Source organism: Plecotus auritus (assembly GCF_963455305.1).
Source record: "Plecotus auritus genome assembly, chromosome: 9".
NCBI classification, from domain to species: Eukaryota; Metazoa; Chordata; class Mammalia; order Chiroptera; family Vespertilionidae; genus Plecotus; species Plecotus auritus.
In genome coordinates, this window is record NC_137783.1 from 42,031,190 (window position 1) to 42,044,496 (window position 13,307).

Genomic DNA, 13,307 nt, shown 5'->3' on the forward strand with positions numbered 1-13,307 from the left:
GCCACAGAGAGATTAATACATTATTCTGCTTATTTTACTTTCCTTCTCCACATCTATGTCTTCCTCTTTATTTTTCTCTCTCTCTCATTTGAGTGATACATGATATACACACATGTGCTGACATTGCTGACATAGGAAGGAAGTATGACAAGACTGAAAAGGGAAAAGCTTACATTAATTTTTCTTGAAATGTGAATTTTCCAGTTACACGATATCATATAGCTCTATTAGTTCACCAAAAAGTATAAATAAGGTTATCTTCAACTCAGAACCAGTCCTGACAACTCAAACCTAGGTCCCGAAGTAAGTCTTTTTTCAATAAACTGAACATTCTAGAGCTTAAAATTATTTAGATGAGGCTCAAAGCTTCTCTTTAAAAAAGATCCTTTGACGTTTCATAAAAGCAGTTCTTTGCTTGTGGCTGGACAGTAGGATTTCCACGAAATCCCTGAGTAGTCAAAGACTTGGCTTTATGTGACTGTCCTGGGGTATTCCAGAAGCTTTGTTAATGAGACTGGCTGAAAAAGAAATTAAAGTATCTCTTAAAAATATTTTTTCTCAAACCAGTATATGGTGGGAAGTTATCCATTGGAATGTATTTGCTTGTGGTTATTGTCATGGAAGGTAGGATGAAAAGAAACCCACTACAGAACATTCTTACTTCTCCCCAGTCTCTTGGTATCCCAGACAACACACCAATCTCCTCAGGAATATCATTATGATTTTTTAAAAAATATATTTTACTAGAGGCCCAGTGCACAAAATTTGTGCATGGGGGGGGTGTCCCTCAGCCCAGCCTGCACCCTCTCCAATCTGGGACCCCTTGAGGGATGTCCGACCGCCCGTTTAGGCCCGATCCCCCTGGGATCGGGCCTAAACGGGCGGTCGGACATCCCTCTCACAATTCAGGACTGCTAGCTCCCAACTGCCCTCCCCTGCAGGCCTGGTCCCCCCCAACTACCCTCCCCTGCTGGCATGGTCCCCCCAACTGCCCTCCCCTGAAGGTCTGGGTCCCCTCCAACTGTCCTCCCCTGCAGACCTTGTCCCCCCCCAACTGCCCTCCCCTGCAGTCCTGGTTCCCCCCAACTGCCCTCCCCTGATGACCTAGTCTCCCCGAACTTCCATCCTCTGCTGGCCTGGTCACCCCTAACTGCTCTCCCTGCTGGCCTGATCATCCACAACTGCCCTTCCTTGCAGACCTGGTCTCCCTCAACTGCCCTCCCCTGCTAACCTGGTCTCCCCCAACTGCCCTCCTCTGCCGGCCCGGTCACCCCTAACTGCCCTCCCTGCTTGCCTGACCACCCACTACTGCCCTCCCCTGCAGGTCTGGGTCCCCCCCAACTGCCCTCCTTTGCTGGCCTGGTCTCCCCTAACTAGCCTCCTCTGCCAGCCTGGTCACCCCTAACTGCACTCCTCTGCTGGCCGGGTCACCCCTAACTGCCCACAACTCCCTTCCCCTGCAGGCTATCTTGTGGCAGCCATCTTGTGTCCACATGGGGGCAGCCATCTTTGACCACATGGGGGTGGCCATCTTGTGTCTTGGTGTGACTGTCAATTTGCATATTACTCTTTTATTAGATGGGATTGATTTTCTTACAGAGAGGAAGGAAGAGGGATAGAGAGTTTGAAACATCGATGAGAGAGAAACGTTGATCAGCTGCCTCCTGCACATCCCCTCCTGAGGATGTGCCCGCAACCAAGGTACATGCCCTTGACCGGAATCGAACCTGGGACCCTGGAGTCCGCAGGCCGATGCTCTTTCCACTGAGCCAAACCAGCTAGGGCTCATTATGATTTTTTAATCAATGAAAAGTACCCACACTATTCACCTGCTACTGATTATTAAATTCACAAATGGTGAGGTTCTTACCAAAGCAAACCCTGAAGCCTCTAGCATTTAAGTTATTTCATTCGGGGAGGGGGGTGTCATTTAGAAATAAGAGCACCACTTAGTAATAAATTATGTGCAAGTCACTCCAGCACAGTGTATTTCAATCACTTCAGTATTTTTATCTCCCTAAAATATGTGTCAGAAATGAGGCATGAAAAGCTATTAACTGAATTATTCACACATTGAATAGATGTTGTCAGAGTGTTCTTTCAATGGAAATAATAAACTGATTTATTTATAACTGGTAATTATGATAATACACCTTCATTTTCCACTCTTTCTAGTATATTATAGATATTTTATAATTGTCTTTTTTCATACCTGTGCTTAAATCATATGCTTCCATAAAAATTACTTCTTCCTCAGGCTTTCCCTTAACTTCCTTTAGTTTGGGATGCAATTAAAATGTTTCAACTTACTTGATTCTCTTTTGTCTGTTTTCTCCTCAAATTTTCAGATTTTACCCTAGAAGAATTGATCCAGACCTTAAACTTATGCAATGGGAGACCAGAAATCTGAATTTTAAGCAGATGCAGAATACATTATATAGTCACTGTAGAGTGAATCTCATCAGCACTTATTTGGTCAAGTTCACCTTATTTCCTTTCAGAGATAGAGGGAAACAGCAAGTAAAGGAAGATAACAGAGGCTGATGTTTATTTCAAAGAGAAAAAATTTTCCTCTTAAGAATCAAGGTAGGAATACTTACTTCATCCTGTTTTTAAATTTCTTTGGAGCAAAGAAGAATATTTCCCTTCAACTTTTCATCTCTAACCCTGAAATCAATTTTCTTTTTTCTATACATTCAACAACTTTTCGATTTTGCTTCATAACATTCCACATATACACTATATTTTGCCCTCAATATGTACTGCACATTTATATAAGAAAAAGCCTTTGGAGAATATGCTTCTACATTTCATTGGAATGACTGTCAAGAAAAATACCCATCACATTATGGAACATAATGCTTAAAAGAATACATGAGAAATGTATTTCAGAGAGAGGACCAGAAAGCATTCCTCTCTGAGAAATGGTTGTCCTTTGTCCCCAGTGAATGCTACAGTCCTTTACATCTCAGTTCAGGAACCCAGAAATGGGTTATACTTGATTACATGGTAGCCAAGTTAGCCTTCCTATTGAAATGCTAATTTTTCTCTCTCTATCATCATGCCCACTTTCCACTATCACATCATTAAGTCGTCTTTACATTTTCAATTCCTTACATCTCATCTTATTTATGAGCTGTTTTTTTAAAAAACAAAAAAAAACTTACAGATCCCTGGCCGGCTCAGTGATTAAATGTCAACCTATGAACCAGGAGGTCACAGCTTAATTCCTGGTCACAGCACATGCCCAAATTGCAAGTTTAATCCCCAGTGTGGGGCATGCAGGAGGCAGCTAATCAATGATTCTCTCTCATCATTGATACTTCTATCTCTCTCTCCCTCTTCCTTCCTCTCCGAAAACTATAAAAATAATTTAAAAAAAAAAAAAAAAAAAAAAGCTGACAGAGCCCTAGCTGCTTTGGCTCAGTGGATAGAGCATCAGCCTGCAGACTGAAGGGTCCTGGGCTCTACTCCAGTCCCAGGTTGCAGGCTCCATCCCCAGTAGGGGATGTGACGGAGGCAGCCAATCAGTGATCCTCATCATTGATGTTTCTATCTCTCTTTCTCTCTTCCCCTTCCTCTCTGAAATCAATAAAAATATATATATTTTTAAAAGCTGACAGAAATATACACATTCTGACACACAACCCTCCCATATACTGTTCATCAGACACAAAGATCATTAAGCAATGCAGGATATACATTTGAAGATATTTCCCATTAGTGGAAACATATTCTCAAGTGTTGGATTAAAGAGACCAACAACATTTATTTTCAAAATAACTAACTATGGTTAAAAGTGAAGTTCTCAACAATTTTTTAAAAAAGTACTTTCTTGATATAAGCCAAAATTCTATATGTTGCATTCACTTTTTTCTCTTAACATTTTTCTAATATTAAATTTTACCTTGTTTTATTAATACTTAGAGTTAACCTAATTTATAGCATGTAGATCATAAGCCATGATGTCTATATTCCAAACATGAATTCCTCTGCCTTCCTTGACAGTCTACTAGTAAACCCTTCTGAGATGTCCCTCTGCCTCTCCAATCCCAGCCCCAAACTGAAAAGAGGCTATCTCTTTTCAAGGACATCCAACTTTATCCATATAAAAATATCTTCAACATGATGTCATGATACTATTTAATGTGTCTTCTTCTACTTCCATTCAGATAATTGGGTTAATATGTGAATTAAATTGTGAAACATAAAATGTAACTTGTAGGTATGATATCATAAACTATAAAATAAATATGAACAGAATCCTCCAAATTGAAATTTAAAATGAATGTATTTTTCATATTTTATCCAAAACTTAATCATGATGAACTTCAGTCGTAGTCCATAAAAAATTCATGTAAAGGGAAAATAAAATAATATTTCATCCATAACAATTTATGAACTCATTCACATGTAGCATTTCATGTGTATTTATATGGTTAGACTTTAGTCCAACTGCCAGATTTATGATGCATGCAATAAAGACAAATTTAAAATATAATAACTCTCACTTGGCATACAAATCCCATCTTTAGTTGAATGTTCTAGGGTCCCATTACTCCTTAAAGTCAGAGAAAAGACATCAGATGCCAGAAAAATGAAATCAAGAAAATTCATATCAAAATACTGCATTCTGTTCCCAAGTATTATATAATTCCAGTTTCACAAACTTTCTTTAAAAATTAGATAAAAATAAATGAGTATCAATGTGCTAGCTATATGTCTACAACCATATATTTAAAATGTTAAAATTTTAGAATATAAGGCTTCTACATTCATAGTTTTAAATTACATGTAGACAAAGTTCTAAATTACATTTCAATTTGTTTAGAGTATAACCTTTGCAAAAACAGATAAGACTTTATTAAGAGAGTAAAATAAATTTATGAACATGTGCAATATAAAAATACAACTAAAAATCTTATTTAAGTGAATCATTAAGACTAGTTCACACAAAATATATCTATTCTAGAGTCTCCATAGATTTTTTTCTTATTTTATCTTGATGTCATTAAGTTTTGTTATACTACAAATATGAATGCAACTGGAGTTACAATTATTACTAGCACATACATAAAATTGGATAAGAAATTTGGATTAATGGTTCTTAATTTTTGGTCTAGTCCTAAATACTTAAAAATGTAGCACACTATCAGTAACTCATCACCGCTGTGGTTCTCAGTAGGGGGGAAGGGGGGTGCAGACTAGAGAGGGTTGGGGGCTGCCTAGGAGAAGGATATCACCTTTTCTTGGCTTTTCTCTGCTAAGAATCAGCCCTAAAGACTGTACTTCAATTACCCTCTTTTTAAAAACCTCAGATCTTGGTTCAGGTTGAACGTGAGTGCTATGGCATATGATGCATCATTGGGTCAACCCTGATCAAGGAGATCTCAAAGAGAGAGCTGAGTCTGGGGAAATTTAAATGTGGATATCCCAGAAATTAGATTACATAGCACAGAAGCCTAAAATCACCTGTCTTAGAGGATTCTGTATGTGTTAGTTCAGAACCTCCAGAGCTCTCTCACAAAAAACTACTTTGGTCCATTCATGTTATAATCTCCATCTCAGGCCCAATACTTGACTAAGTGCAAGATTATGGTAACAACACCTGTTTATGCCTCACCCAAAGGCCTCCTAGAAGCAATTAAGGGAGAGAAAAGTTCAAGAAGCTGTAGATGTCACTATTTTCAGTAACCGATTTACACCAACACTTTTAAAGAATTCTATGATCAGAAACAGAGGTAAGGGGAGTGAAAAAGAAGCAAAAGCTGGATCTTCAGTCTCTTAATATGGAGTAGCTCCTTTGGTTGTGTTGTAATAACATTTCACCTGACACTTCCTGGGTCAAAACATTCAAATAAACACCAGTAGAGAAAATTAGTAGTTCAATCCTTTCTGCTTGCTCCTTTACATTATTTTTTAGCCTACATTCCTGCTCAGTATTTATATCCTTCATAGGTATTTGACAAGAAAAATTGAAATAGTTACACTTTTCTTTTGCTTTTTTTTCCTTTTCCTGCCATGTTAAAGAACAATGAACCAGAACCAAATAGATGAGTCAACTATTCCCTAGGTATAACTCCTGCAGTTGTATTAATTTCATTGCTGCAGTGGTATAATAATTTACTATAAATGTATTAAATTACAGCATTTGAACATATGCCAGAAAAAAATACTTTTCCCCAAAGCAGATGAATCATGACCCTGAAATACATAATGCACCTTGAAGGTGCTTATACTTCTCCCAAAGATGACTTATCCACATGATAGAACCTTGACCATTTGATTTGACTGGTGACCTCCAATAAAAATGAAGAGCATTTTAATGCTTCTGAAATGTTACTATTAAAAAGAAATTAAAATAAATATTAAAGTAGATAAACACAGAAGCTTCTCTGATAATGCCTTCTTTGGAAGTAGGAAGGCTGGGGACCAACACCAGTAATGACCTTGGCTTCTTTCCCTGAATTTTTGTAGAAGGACCATTCTCATCTACAGACCCTTTACTTCATACTCTCCAAAATAGTTCAAATATCTATGAGGAAATTTAAGTATGTGGGACTCGACCAAAATTTAAGAACCAAAGGTCAAATTAGTGTGATCTTCATCAAGGTCAATTCATCTTATGGGTTTCAAATTTGGATTTGAAAGTCTTTGAACAAGTTATATTAAAGTTTATATAAGGGAAATAGTCAACATCATACAAAAACTCAGTATTATTTAGTACACAGTTCAAATAAATCGGAATATCCTAAAGTCTAACTACTTGGAAGCAATTTTGGAAAATCAACACATATACTATGCTTTGTGATCCTGTTTCCATGATGATATATATCCTGAGATAGGTAAAAAATAACTAAAAATGTTTAAATAGCCATTATTCAATATGTATTTATATATGTGTATACACACATATACCTCTAGATTTACTCATCAATTCACTACATATTTATTGAAAACTTACTATAGTCAAGGTACTGTTAAGGATTAAAAGAAATATAAATTAGATATAGATGATGGTCTAAAACAGGCTTAAAAAGGAACTTGTCAAAATTCAGAATAAATGAGACAAAAAAAGTTAATTACCCATAGTGAGAAACAATGATGACAAAAACCTAAGCCAGGCTGCAACGGAATGAACAAAAGTGAAAGCAAACCCTGGCTCTGATTAATGTGACCTTCATCAAGGTCAATTCACCTTATGGGTTTCTGCTTCTTTACCTGAAAAACGAGGGAAATTAACCATGTGATCTTCAGAGTCCTTTCTAGCTCCAACATTAGATAAAACTATTTTCTATAAGCTTGACATAAACCAGAAGGTACAAATCTCTTTCTTCACTTGTAATGGCTTCACTGATGAATAGTAATGTCAACTAAAATGAATTCCATCTCCTTTGTTCTTTCCTGACTCCAATTTGATGGAGGTACCAGTTAGAAATAAAATAGCACTGAGGAGCTGGAACTCACAAAAAGACAGAATTATACCCAGAAGCATGATACTGTGATTACAAAATTGTTTCTACACCCTAATATTTGAAAATAGCTGATGAAAATGAACAGTGAAAGATAGAGTGGGTAGATAAGTAGAACTTCAGTGAAAACAACTGGGTAACAAAAGTATACACCTGTTCTCTTGTTTAAACTTTTAAGAAAAATGAATGTCCAGTGATATTTCATTTTTAAAAATTTTAATGTGCAAATTCAATTATGGAGCCATAGCAACCACAGGATTAAAGGTAAAATTTTATCATTAATTTAAAAATGTCTTGGTTTGAAAAAAGTTTGGTAGTAAAATCAAGGTTAAATGAAATATCACGCTGTGCAATTAGGTTAATAATGAGGTGCCTCAGGGATCAGTGCTAGCACAGGTGTTCAATATATTTATTAATGACTTAGAAGAGTTGTGAATAAATGAAAGCACATTTGGATGACTTCAAAGATATTTATAGCAATCAAAACGGGTGAATGGCTGCTTTACTTGACTCATTCAAGAGCCATTATTTAAAATATTACAGCAAATAATCAACCAGGGCAAGTTAATATGAAGTGGGTGAAATTACCAAGTTTTCTTAATATGTTAATAGCTACTGAAATAATTATTGCCTTTCAGGAAAGAGTGGGCGGATCTAATAAGACATCTGTCCAGTAAACAGCTCTTCATGGGAGGGGAAAAAAAACAACCTAAAAAAAAAAAAAAAAAGGCTGGAATAAAGAATATAGCAAGAGAATAGTTATCTAAATCATTAAGTATTGCTGAAAATGTTTGCACAGCAGTCTGGCTCTATAGATTAACATCCTTGGGAAAGAGTGTGACTACCCAAACCACATCTGGGATTATCTGGTGTCTTATCTGGTGATTTTCTAAATAGCTTCCCATTATCATTCATTCCTCTCTATCACCTCTTTGCCCTGTTCTAAAGTTCACTGACATTAACTACTATGTGTTAATCTTCTCAAATTAAAGATCTAAAGGCTTTAGAAAAAAATAATTCTTTTTTATAAAAAAAAACACAACACAAATCTATTCAATAATAGCATGAATTATCTTATATCCACCTCCTTCCCTGAGGTTATTTAATTATTGTGCACACCAGGAAATCTTAAATGTGGCATAGTTTCAGTTATAATTCACTCATTCAAAAACATGTTCTGAGTGCCTGTTTTATCTAAGGCATAAAAGAAGGAAAAGAACTAATAAAACATGGAGCCTGCCCTAATAGAGCCTACAAAGCCATGTCTCCCTCTCATGTACTAAGCATTTCTTAATCCCAGTCCATGTAGAGCACATACAAATATGTAATTTTAATAAATTTTAAAAATATTAAAATTAACAGAAATCAGAACTATTTCTCTAGAAATATAATACTTCTAAGATCAAAGAATTATTTTCTGCCCACATTTATTCTCTCTACCAGTGAGAAAATGTGTTGATCCATGTTATTAACTCTTCCATTTAAACAATTAACTTAGATATTCTGCCAATTTTCAGAGAAAAATCAGATTTCTAGACTATTTGGGACTAAGGTGGTAGGCCAATATTACTACAGTGAAACCAAATACTAATGCAAACATCAAATTGTTTCCAACTGAGCTCTATAAAACAACCCTTCAGTAAATCCATTGACAGTATATATATATATATATATATATATATATATATATATATATATATGACACTGAGAGTGATAATTTTTAAAAAATATATATTTAATTAAGTATCTCTACTCTGCATACATGCCCTACTGGAAATTTCAGATGTGAACATCTATAATAATGCATCTATAGTCTCATAAGAATTCATAGACTCTCAGAATCTCAATGTTAAATGGGAGCTTAGACTTTAAATATTGCATGAACTATAAATTTTCTCTACACCCTCTGACACATCACCACCAGAGATTTTTTATTTATTGATTTATTTTAGAGAGTGGGACATCGATTTGTTGTTCCACTCGTTTATGCATTCATTGGTTGCTTCTTGTATGTCCCCTGACCGAAGATCAAACTGCAACCTTGGCATATCAGTATGACGCTCTAACCAACTGACCTACCTGGCCAGGGCCGAGATTTTTTTTTAAGTTCATTAATAAAGCCAAAGACTCATGGTAAAAGGTAAACTTTGGGTAATTAGTAAACTATGACTCTTTATTAGAACCTCAAACATATTTATTTATGAGATTTACTAGAAGTTTTGGAACTGTCAGAAAAATAAAATTTACAATTTGGAGAACAATTCACATATAAGACATTTGTTCTATTTTCTGTATCTTTTGGTAGCTGTGGGTTATTTTGCAGTGGTATTTTAAGTGAAATTTTAGCAAGAAAAAACAAATGGTGAATAAGAATTCATTAGCAGGTGGTCAAGTGTTAATAGTCTATCAATCATCTGGTATGTTTAAGGATCAGCATATTTAATTCCATTCCATTTCTAGGGGCATAAACTCATACTTTAGGGTATGTGGCACATCATATTTATTTTCAAAGAACATTTTAGGATGTGCCCTGTTTATGAAATACCAAAAGTATTTCCTCTTTTAGGTTTCCAAGGCAGGCAGAAAGTAACGATGTCCCCAGTGCAGATCAGAACATCTTAAAACAACCAAATAGTGTTACTAAAAATGAGAATATTTCATAGTTTTGCTCTAGATACAGAGATTTGTCATGGTAAAAAAAAAAAAAAAAAAAAAAAAAAAAAAAAGAGGAGTCAGTCTTAAAACTATGAAAGAGCATATGGGAGGGATCCAAAATTTTGTACTAACTTACACAGAGAAGGCAAATCTGCTTATCTGCTTTTTTTTTTTTTGCTCAAAACTGTGTCCATAATGATTAAATAAATTTAATGGCCTTTTACTGGTGAAGCAAGATGTACATATTGATTTTGGCATTCACATAGACCAGTGGTTAGCAAACTGCAGCTTGCGAGCCACATGTGGCTCGCGAGCCGCGGTTTGCCGCTCTGTTGACTAATGAGTTTGCTAACCACTGACATAGACTTTTCAAGGCCAAAGAGCAAGTTAAGGGGAAGAGTACCCTGAATGAGTCTTAGTACTCTTCTGTACAATGGCACCTGGATCTTAAAATACCCTGCACTTCACAGAAGTTATGTGGTGTTTTCAAACTCTGAAACTGAAAGAAATTTCTGATGCCCAAATAAAGCAGTCAAGACAATTGAGCGCTATCCAGGAAACAGAATACTGGAGACTTCAGGGCACCCTCCTGCATGACAACAAAAATTACAAAACAGGACAGGGAATAAAAAGATTCTACCGTCTGCATGTATCTTATTTATTGCCCATTCTCTTGATGAATATGATGGGAACATACAAGCTGATGAGATTCCTTTAGTGTACAAAGAAAAGTTGTCCTCATTTTATAATGCATATCATAACTCTTTCCTAAACACATACTATATTTGAGTTGTTATTCACCTATATGGAGCAAGAACTGAAGTTAGGGGCATTGAGTCACAATATTGTACTCGAGGTACAAAGGCAGCATGCTTCTTGCTGGTAGTTTCTAGTTGCTAGATTTCATATAGGACTGGGATTTTAAATATATCACAAAGAAAGTATTACAGCCCTAACCAGTTTGACTCAGTGAATAGAGCGTCGGCCTACGGACTGAAGGGTCCCAGGTTCGATTCCGGTCAAGGGCATGTAACTTGGTTGTGGGCATATCCCCAGTAGGGGGGTGTGCAGGAGGCAGCTGATCGATGTTTCTCTCTCATCGATGTTTCTAACTCTCTATCCCTCTCCCTTCCTCTCTGTAAAAAATCAATAACATGTATTTTTTTAAAAAAAGAAAAGAAAGTATTACATATGTCCCCCTTTTTTCTTTTTTCTTCTTTTTTGAAAAAAAAAAGGGGACATATGTAATACTTTCAACAATAAAGAATTATTTAAAAATAAAATAAATATATCACAAAGAATTTTTCTCTAGGTCTCTATTGGCAGTGTATCTCTTTCAATTTTACAACACCAATGATAATCCTGAGCAAGAATCCAAAACTGGCACAAAAGCATCTCTTTGAATGCCTTAAATCTTTCTCTGCTCTCAATCTCTTAAGTGAATAATAGGCATCAGAACTCTCCCAATGGACTCATCCTGCCATAAAGCCACAGTTAAAACTTTCTTTCATATTGCTGTGGAGTGGGTTTTTGGGGGTTTTTTTGTGTTGTTTTTTTTTTTTTACCAACTAATGATATTTTGGCCAGTCTTGTCAACAGTGCCTCAGTATAGGCACTGTTGTAGTTACCAACTTTGTAAGGAATGTGTGGAAAGGACAGACACTCTGGCATGCATTCATTGATGAACACCAGAGTAAATTCTGAATAGAGACAACTTGATAGGATATCAAGGGAGTCAAATTGTAAACAGTTACAGTGGATCACCCAGTGTATGGGCGAGGTGATGGCATCAGAAAAGATTGTCGTCCCCAAAGTATCACAACAAATAGAACCTGGAATTCCTCACCATTAGAGCCATGCCTCTACGATACTGCCTGCAATACAAATGATTTTAATTGAAAATGTATTCGGAAAGCATATTGCAAAGTAGTTTTATAATAACTCCTTATCAGTGTCAGTGGCAGAATGACCTGTGCAGTCACAATTCAAGTGTCCAAAGGGTCAGGCAGGTGCGGGCATGAAAAAAACAAGACAAGTGCTAATGTTAACTGACCATCAGTCTCAGTGTCTGCAAACTAGGGAGTGGTGAAGGCTGAGGTGGATGGGAGAGCCCTTTTCCATCCACTGAGCTCCTGAGGACTATTGCCTACCAAGGATATAAGTCCATATCTTTATTTTCCTAGAGAAACCAAAATCTGAATTTTTATGGGAAGGTTTAAATGTTAGAAACTAATTCCAGTTTTTGTGTAATATCCTGTGGGTCAACACAGTTCAGGGCAAATCAGATATAGCTGAGGGGCAGATTTGGGCAACCTACTGGCAATTTCCTATCTAGATCATGGAGAAGGGAGGTGCAGGTGGGATGAGGGTGAGTTCAAGGTTGTCAGTTGAGAGGCCATATAAGGGCTCTGGATAGCATCTTTTCCTATACTCAGAATCTATATACACAAAAACCTAATTGCAATAAGCTCCTAGTTATACTAGTAGACAAGGATGTACTCTTTTTAGAAAGTATATACTATTTGGATAGAGAAAAGGTTTTTAAATTTTTATTTATTTATACCCTGTCTGGTGCAAGAAAAAAATTAGATAACATGCCAAAATTTTCAGTGGGATAAAATTAAAAATAAATTATGAAGGAAATACCTAGAAGAAATGATGTCAGTAAAAATGAGACAAAGTACACCAAATACATGCTGAGTAAGTCAAAAGAATAAAGGTCACATTAGTCATTAATTTACAAACCTGATTACTCTGTGCATAGGAAGAGGACTTTTGCAAAGTCCATTTACTACTATTTTTTAATGCAGTTTGGTCTTCAATGTGGATGAATATATTTTGCTCATAACTAATAAAGTAATAAGCATATACAAGGATAAAAGAACGTTTTTACATGCTTGGTCTAGATTCTATATTCTCACATTAAAAAGGTGTTCTTTTTAAAGCTTGTCTCTCTGAGCCAAAAGACAAGGCAGAACAGGTCCCTTCCTACTTAGGATTTTAATACTCCCTTGCCTGAAAAGGACAGATTTTTCAATAACAAGAAAAGGCACAGTGAGTTAGAGGAGCATTGGTCTGATGAGGCCATATACCAGATATATCACCAGCAATATTCCAACCTAACGTGTCGGAATTGTATAGCTCTTTTCAAAAAGCTACATTAACAAAAAGCAAGCACTT

At 36.2% G+C, this 13,307-nt stretch overlaps 1 protein-coding gene across 3 annotated transcripts in view; it reads right to left on the minus strand.

Annotated features, from left to right (window-relative positions):
* Window positions 1-13,307, minus strand: part of CTNNA3 (catenin alpha 3) — a 1,399,627-nt gene that overhangs the window by 991,481 nt on the left and 394,839 nt on the right. The gene's annotated exons all lie outside the window — the stretch shown is intronic.